Source organism: Martes martes (assembly GCF_963455335.1).
Source record: "Martes martes genome assembly, chromosome: 4".
Taxonomy (NCBI): Eukaryota; Metazoa; Chordata; class Mammalia; order Carnivora; family Mustelidae; genus Martes; species Martes martes.
Window position 1 is genome coordinate 31,084,176 of NC_137891.1, and position 9,343 is coordinate 31,093,518.

At 37.3% G+C, this 9,343-nt stretch overlaps 1 pseudogene across 1 annotated transcript; it reads right to left on the reverse strand.

The window, feature by feature from the left end:
• Positions 1 to 7,987: 7,987 nt before the first annotated feature.
• On the reverse strand, positions 7,988 to 9,051 carry LOC308341577 (aldehyde dehydrogenase, mitochondrial-like; annotated as a pseudogene). Its single transcript has one exon. The product of its transcript is annotated as an aldehyde dehydrogenase, mitochondrial-like (transcript).
• Positions 9,052 to 9,343: the final 292 nt, after the last annotated feature.

Genomic DNA, 9,343 nt, shown 5'->3' on the forward strand with positions numbered 1-9,343 from the left:
AAATAAATAAATAAAATCTTTTAAAAAAAAAAAAAAAAGCCCATACTTTTGACCTCCCCATATAGATGCCTAGCATGGAGGGACAAAATAATGATCATGAATGCTTTCTGTCAAAAGATTATCGATCCAAAGGGAAATGATGAGAGAAAAACTCTGTTAAAGCCTGATTTATAAGGGAAGCCTTTGTAGATTTCTTCCCAAGTCTACCTGACTGTATATAAACTTTGAACTTTGTTCAAACCAAAAGCCTGATTTATCGCCCACCAAGCATGTATTACACATCTGCTTTGTGAAATAGTAACCTAAAGGAAAACCATCTTGATCCTGAGATACCAAATAATGCTATTCCCTGCATTCCTTTATGATAAAACTCATGATTCCTGCCTATTTGCTAATCTATAACCTTTTGAGCTTTTGAAAGATGTAAAAAAGTCTAAACCGCATAAAAACTGATCATTCACCAGAACATGTTCTTCCTTGTGAAGAACATGTCTCCTTAACTTGGACTCCAATGAAACTCTTTCTTACTTTTAGAAGTTCTAAAAGGTTTATTCAATTTGCATCAACAATATGCATTAAAATTACATAACATTTAAATCTGATTTTTGTGTATTGTGTATTGAACCCTGGATTTGTTAAAAATGGTAAGTAGTGTGCATTAAATAAATCATATGATGCATGAGTGAACATAAGAAAAACATAAATTGGAGCCAGATTGACCTGGATTCAAATTTTTGCTTTGATGCTTGTGAGCTTGAGATGTATAATTGGGAACTAGGTACTTAAGGTCTCTGAATATCAGTTTCCTTTAATAATACTTAGTGTAGGTCTACCATGTGCTAAATACTATTAAGGGCGCTAGAGATACAGTGGTGAACAAAATGCATACCATGTCTGGGTGCTGCAGAAGTATACATAGAAAAGGTTATGTATACTACAGGAGCTGGGAATGGCTAGCCAGCAATGAGCCATATTCTTGAGGCCAGACCCACGTCAGTGCCCTCTTAGATGAATTTCTGTGGACATTATTTCATAGAGCTCTTATGTCATAGGCTGTTTTTCAACACTGCTGGGCATATATGAAACAGAGTCAAAGACATTACATCAAACTAATATTAATGTTAGATATAATCATAGAGTTGGTAATCTGCCCTTTCAACCAGTCTGAGATTGGGTTGACTACTGTACAAGGGGATGACTCTGTAGAGGAGTCTTTATTGTAACTTTATCAGTCTTGTAACAACATACTTAGTTGTGCCTCTCCCCATTTATACTCACTCTCTTGAACCTCCCCTACTGTCACTGGAAGGAGAATTTCTCTTTGCAGACATCAGGATCATAGTTCTTCCCCTTCCTATCTAACTTGTCTCACCTTATGGGTCTCATTCTTACTGCCATTTGCCCACTGAGCTCTTGGACATTTAAGCAGTCCTGAGGCTATCGTCATTAATGCTGGGTGCATAATCATTAATCCTGAGGAAATATTTGCTCCAGAGAAGCATGAGAGAAGAAAAAATTTCTATCCTCATATAAAAAACACCTAAGAGAAAAATACGACGAAAATCTGATAATAGTATTGTTAGTATAAAAATGAAATTTATGTATGTGATATTTATAGGAATGTAATAAAAATCCCTCACATTCAGCAAAAAGCCAACTTATTTGTCACACAAAGAACCTTACTGAAACCACAAGTAAATTCCTATAGAAGAACATGTATCTGAAATACAGATATAAAAGAAGCATACAGAAACTTATCATTAAATTCTCAGCATCTGAAAAGAAGAAAAAGATGAATAAAAACAAAGTCAAAGACATTTGCACAAGTCATATTTGAGAAATTTCCAACTGTGAGCAAAGCAACAAAATGAGACCTGGATATGTATTCAGGTAATTACTGATGGAAAAGTGTGAGCAAAACCAAGATAGAAGATCATAACCATTTAATTTCCTAGGGGAAGGAGGTAAGAGAATGCCTGGTAGTACTCTGTCAACCCAAAACTCAGGTGCTGACATTGACCTTCCTAAAAGGGCATTCCTCATTTTTAAACACCCCAAAGCTTTAATGAACTGAATAATAAGACTATAGGGAAGATTTTAAATATTAAAGATATTTTTCAGTTGTTTTGTTTTTACCTCTGGCAGTATCTATATCTGAAACTAGAAGTCTTGACCCATTTACACATACATTTTTTTTAAATGCTACTCTGGGGCGCCTGGATGGCTCAGTGGGTCAAGCCTCTGCCTTCGGCTCAGGTCATGATCTCAGGGTCCTGGGATCGAGTCCTGCCTGCATAGGGCTCTCTGCTCGGCAGGGAGCCTGCTTCCTCCTCTCTCTCTGCCTGCCTCTCTGCCTGCTTGTGATCTCTGTCAAATAAATAAATAAAATCTTTAAAAAAAAATAAGAATGCTACTCTGACTAGCCCATTACATCATTTTTTTCTAAACAGTTAATGATTTCCAATCCATGGGATTAGGAAATCCTAGAATGATTGGCCTACGAGCTATACCTTTTTTGAGCTAATTCTTTACAGACCAGTGGATGTTCATCTACCATAATTGGTGACAGGGATTTCTTTGTCCTACTAGAATAAATGGGATTCCGAGCATAAGCAAGAGTCAAAATTCTGAAAGCATAGGCACTGTATACAGCTCCATTAAGAAACTGAGATGGATGTTAGCCTGTATGAAATTTATTTATGTGATCTACTCATTAATAATAAGTATCTTCATGTAAATCATGCTTTATTCCAAATTCAGTTTTCTACTCCTTATCTTACACTGTTTGATTAAATAAATCCCCAAATAGTCATTTAATTGGTATAACACTTCATTCCTTTTGCTTGCTTTGCAAGTCCCAGTGGTGTCTTGCAGATGTAGTTTTAGTCCCTCTTACAAAGTATGATTTTTCCATTATAGCTACTTACATCTGGGTAGTATGTGGTTGCAGATTTCTACAAAACGGCACTGGAAAACAAAAGTCAGGTCACAAATCCTTTTCTCAAAGGCAAATACAGTTCCTACTTTTGATCCAGGCAGAAAGCCAAACCTAGAATAAGAGAAGCCATATGTATGTGTTTGAGAAAGTTGCCTACATAAGTAGGGATTTTCCCTAAATAATGAAGTTAACTTTTTGATGACTTTAGGAGAATGATGGAAATGTAATGGTCATACTACAAACTTTAAAAATGTTTTACAAATACTTTGAGGTAATCTTTTAAAAAGAAGAAACAGGATGATAAAAGAACCACAGCCTTCATCAAGACTGATTAATCCAAAGAGTGTGAGTATGGCATTTAAAGGTTCACCAGTTTCCCTACACTCAAGTACAGCTGAAACTTGTTCCCAGATATTTTTATCCATGTCCAAAAGCAAAAAGATATCTGACTCAATAAGGGAGAGCCTGTAAACCTGCCTAACCTCAACCCCTTTCTGATCTTCATTTGTGCTTAATAAGACATGAAAAAAACAAATGAATGATTCTAGGGTGACCATTAGAAAACCTCTTTTATACACATTAGCACAGTTCAAGAAGATTGATCCTAAGGTCTCCAGGCTCAGAAGTGTCTACATATCTTCTACACAAGTGGTCCTCCACTGGGAGCAATTTGCCACTAGGGAACACTTGGCATGCCCAGAAATATTTTTATTCTTACAACTGGAAAGTAGGAGAGTTTACTGGAATCTAATGAGTAAAGGCCAGGAATCCTGAAAAATATCCACAACACCCAGGAGAGCCCCTGACAAGAAAGCACATATTGCCAAACATCAAATGCAGAGGTTGAGAAACACTGTTGTAGATCAGTGTTCCCTGGATCAGCCCAGTCTGTGAGGAAGCATGGTCTTCTTACTGATATTTGACCTTTGGGTCCATATTGAAAGCGGGCATTTAGAGTCACAATTCTCCTGCTATGTATGTATCAACTAGGGGTGAAAAGCATGGTTTCTCTCCTTATTTCCAAGTTGGGAAGCCCTCCTTGCAAGCAATAATTTGGAGTCCATAGCTCTTTTCCTCTCTTGTAACAGACCTGGCTCTCAGATCCTGACCTGCTCTGGCCTAAAAAGAAAGACACAAAAGGGAGCCTGGAGCCAAATAAAGTGTTATTTTTGGTTTTTCTCAGTGAGCCTAGAATATTCTAAGTTAAGCAGAATGACATTAGGCATTTACTTCCACCTCTAGGCCGAACAGTATGTTTGGAAGGACTATAAACAAAAGTAAATTTGGGGGCACCCGAGTGGCTCAGTTGGTTACGCCTCTGAATCTTGGTTTGTACTCAGGCCATGATCTCAGGGTCATGAGATCAAGCCCTACCTCAAGCCCTATGTTGGGCTCCATACTCAGTGCAGAATCTGCTTAAGAGTCTCTCTCTCCCTCTCCTATTACCCTTTCTCCTGCCTGTACTCTCTCTAAAATAAATAAAAATCTTAAAAAAAAAAAAAAAAACTTCAAGAATAGTTGAATATTTGAATTCCATTTTGTGGTATACAATTATATTTATGAATTTCATACTGATACATTTAATCAAGAAAAACCACTTAAAATTTTTAATTTAATTTAAAAATGTTTAAATTTTCTTCTATTTCTTCTATTTCTTCCATTTGAAGGTATTTAAATATATACTTTAAAAATATCAGTACAAAGTGGCGAATGTTGTTTTCTTGAGAAGAAAAGTATTCCGGAATGATGCACTTCATTGATTTTGGTGTTAAAGTAATGGTGCAAATAGATGAAAAATACTCACAGATGCTGTAATAATTTTCCTTAGCAAAACAGTAGGTTGGAAATTTTGTTGGTTCTCCATTTACTCATTTGAAATTATACTGATCCATGAAACCCAAAATCACTGTTCTAGTCTGTTCAACAACTAAATAGTCATGGTCTTTACTCAAGAAACTGTAGTGGGGAGGACTTTTCTGCTTTCTGAGGAAGACCATGTCATTTATTTGGCCACTCCTATTGGAAAGTTCTTTATGTTGCAGTAAAAACATTTGTAATCATCTCCCCACAATTTCTTGGTTCTTGGCTCTTGTTCTACCCTGCAGGTCATAGCAAATGAGCCAAATTCCACTTCTATAGGACAGCAATAAGTAATGATGGTTACCATACCCATCTTGAACTTCATCTTCTCTAAGCCAAGCATTTGTTAGTGCTGCACTAACACAGCTCAATAGTTCCTCTTTATGTTGTGGTCATTGTCCTCCAAATAGCTTCCAGTTTCTATAAAATTGAACAACATAAGTTTTAGCTGAGACAGTCTATTAGTTCTATCATTTTTCTATTTTAGACATTTCAATCATATTGTTTGGCTTTAAGGACAAACTAGATTTGTTGGCAAGCCTTAGTAATATTGATACATGAAATTGTAGTTAAATCAAACCATAGATATTTAAACAAGTTCTCCCTCTAACTCCTATGTCCTCTACTATGTATGCAGTCAATTGGTGGGGTTTCTAGTTGATTCAAGGTTACGATTTTTTTAATTCATATCCTAAATTTCATCTTGTTATTGCCAGCACATTGTTCCACGCTGCTGAGATTTTAGAAAATATTTTTCTTGTAAAATATTTCAAACATTTGGAAAAAGAGATGAATATAATGAAAACTCATGTGGCCAAACCCAAATATAATACATATTAACATTATACCATATTTTCTTTAGGTTATTATGTTTTTAAGCAAACCAAACTTTAAATAGAGTTGCAGCCCAGCTGAGAACTCTGAAATCCTATCCCCCACCCTCTTTTCCCTAGTTAAATCACCATCCTGAAGGTATTATGTATACTTCTCATCCCAGATTTATATACCTAATTCTACATATGCAGATAGCTATAGACTGTACATACTTTTAAATATGCCATAGAATATGAATCACTCTATGGTTTTTCTTTTTTTTTTTTTTAACCTCTTGTTTCTGACCATTATACCTGTTAAAATATGAGGTACCAGTTCTTTCATTTTCAATTGCCGATTTGTCCAGTCCATTCTCTCCATTTCAAACAATGCTATTATGTGCATCTTTAAACACATCATCTTATGTCCATGTGTAATAGTGGCCATAGGACAGACAACTATAGGTGAAATGTCTGGGTTGTGGTTACATATTTTTACTTTTAGTAGATATTGTCAAATTGCTTTTTAATCAATAGTACTAATATATGTTTCCATTAATAGTGATTGAGAGTTTGCATTATTCCACATCCTTGGCAATACTTGGTGTGTTATGGGTTACATTGTGTCTTCCTCCAGAATTCATAAAGTCATGTTGAAAATTCCATATTGAAATCCTTATCATCAATATCTCAAATGTGACCTTATTTGGAAATAGGGTCACTGCAGATAAAATTAATAAAATTAGGTCATATTCGAGTAGGGTGGGTCCTTAATCCCATGACAGGTGTCCTTAACAAAAGGGGAAATTTGGACACAGGCATAATGCCATGTGAAGATAAAAGCAGAGAGATATTGGTGTGATATAACAGAAGTCAAGGAACACCAAAGATTGCCCAACAAACCAGAGCCTGAAGAGATTATCCATCACAGCTTCCAGAGGGAGCCAATATTTTGATCTTATTCTTCTAGGCTGCAGGCCCATGAAAAAATAAATAAACAATAAATAATTTGTTGTGCAAACCACACAAATTATTAATGGTACTTTGTCATACTTTGTCATACCAGCTCTAACAAACTAATATACTTGGCATTACCTGGCATTTCAAATGTTTGCCAATATGATAGATATAAGGCAGAATCTTATTTTTAATTTCTATTTTTTCCACAAATGATATTGAACATACGCATTGCTAATTTGGGTTCCCTCTTCAAAGAATTACCTTTTTAATCTCTGTCTACTTTTAACTGATTTACCTCCAACTTTGATGATTTTTTTACATAGATATTTTAATTATTCAACAATACTTTTCTTTATGAAATAGATTCTTAGTATCATGATTAAAGGTATTCCTACCCTGAGGTCTTGATATCTTCTACATTTTCTAATTAAAAGTTTTGCTTTTTGCAATTTTTTCTTTAATCTGACTGGATTTGAATTTTGTGTATAAAATGAGGCAATAATTTATCATTTTTTATATTTGGATAATCAATTTTCCAAGAACCATTTATTTATTTATTTATGTAACCAAAAAGGAACAGTAGCATTGTTTTTAATGAATTTTAGTCCAGATTACAAAGCAGGGCACTAGTTGTTGCCCTGACTTGTTAGTACACATATGAACAACTTTTTGTTCCCCCATAAAAGCAAGTTACAAAAGTATATCAGATGGACAGGATAAGATATTTGAATATAGTTTTTAAAAAATCAGCATGGAAGCTAGTATTACTATTGCAGTGTAAAAGACCTTCTGTACTTTTTGCCCCACACCCACCCCATTTATCAATTCAAATTCTAGGACTTTCCTAATCAAGAGATTTTGTGGGAGAATATCTTTTGAGACTTTTAGTGTACAAGGGTAATTTTTCTTGGTTTTACTCTGTCACTGGGTGAGTGAAGGAGCTGGCACAGTTCTTCAGGAATTCTTCTGAGGCACTTGGACCATGATGGTTTTCACTTAAGTATACGTTTGCAGCCCATACTCTCCCAGCTTCTGACCACTCTGGACATTTTGTAGCCACTGAGTGGTGATTAGTCCCCAAGCACATCATAGCAGTTGACCCACACTGTGCCAGCATGGAAGGCCTGGGACAGATAATTGGCCTTGTCCAAGTCCTTGGTGAAGACAGCTGCAGCCACACATGGAATTTTTGGCTTTCCCAGTGACTTCCTCTATGGTCTTGAACCTCAGGATCTGCACCGTTGGCCCAAATATCTCCTCCTTGGCAGTAGTCATGCTGTCTTATATACCTCCAAATGGTGATGGTGGGCTAGGCAAAGTAGCCACAATCAGAAGTCACCCCTCCATCATACAGCAGCTCTGTTCCTCCTCCTCCTCAGATCTGTATAACCAAGGACATTCTTAAGCTAAGTTTCATCTACCTGAGATCCCTAGTTGTCAAAGAGTTCCCAACTATATGAGATCTGACTAGGGTGAAGTTCTGCTTCATAAATTCAGTGTAAATATCTTCTTGTACAAAGATCTGGAAACCTGTACAGTAGCACTGATGCTGGTTGAGGAAAGGGCAAAGGGGTTCTGCTCCATGGCCCAGTTCACATCTGCAGCTGACATGATGATACTGGGCCCCCCACCCGACTCCAGGGTCACTCTCTTGAGGTTACTACTTCCTGCAGTAACATGGACTAGGTGGTCAATTCTCAGGGGAGCCTGTGAAGGCTGCTTTGTCCACATCCTCATGGGAGGTGATGGTAGCCCCATCTGTGGGGCAAAAATCTAGGAATAATACTAACCATGCCAGGGGGAAAGCCAGCCTCCTTAATGAGGTTGGTCACATAGAGGGTGGTGAGTGGAGTCTGCTCAGCTTCCTTCATCACAACCTTTCCCATTGCCGGGCTGGACCCAGTTTCCAGGCTTGCATCAGGAACTGGAAGTTCCACACAATGATCTGCCTACACACTCTGATAGATTCATGGTGGATGTAGCTGAAAAAGTCCCCATCCACGGAAATGGTTTTCTCATGGTAGTTATCAGCCCAACCAGGATAAAAATGGAGGCTTTTGAGGACCATGTCCAGATCCACCAGGTAGATGACATAGAGCTTGCTGTTATCCAGGGTCTCCAAGGCTGCCAGGTAGCTCCAGTCTTGCTCAATCAGATCATCCAAGCTATTCACCAGGTGGCCCCTCTCAGACCTGTCCATGTGGTGCCAGGGTGAACCCAGCTGAAAGGTAGCCAGGGCTGCCTTTACTGTCCTGTCCACATTTTTCTTGTCTCCCTCAACTACTTGACAGATGACTTCTCCCATGGATGGATTGGTGGTGAGGAATATTCTTGCTAACAGCATTTTGCCACTCATTGTTTATGAAGATCTGGTTGTAGAAGACTTTAAGGCTGCTGGTTGGGTGACAGCAGCAGACACAAGATGATGGCCCAGGCTGGGCCTGAGGCTGGCAGCATGCAACATGTGGTAGGAGTAGACATGCAGGACCTCCAAGAACCATTTATAATTTTCAGTTTTTTTGCTAGTTACTTTGTACTTTGTACTTCTGTCACAGTTCATGTTCCCATATATGTGCAGCCTTATTTCTGGGCTCTTTATTCTCTTCTATTTGTCTTTTTCTGTCTAATTCTGTGGTACTACTGCACCATCTTAACTATTATAGCTATGAAATTTTCATTGACATGAAAAAAACTTTTTAGTATCATTTTTCCTCAATTTCTAATTATAGTGCATTGTCATTAGAGAACATAATTGGTATCATATTGAGTCCAT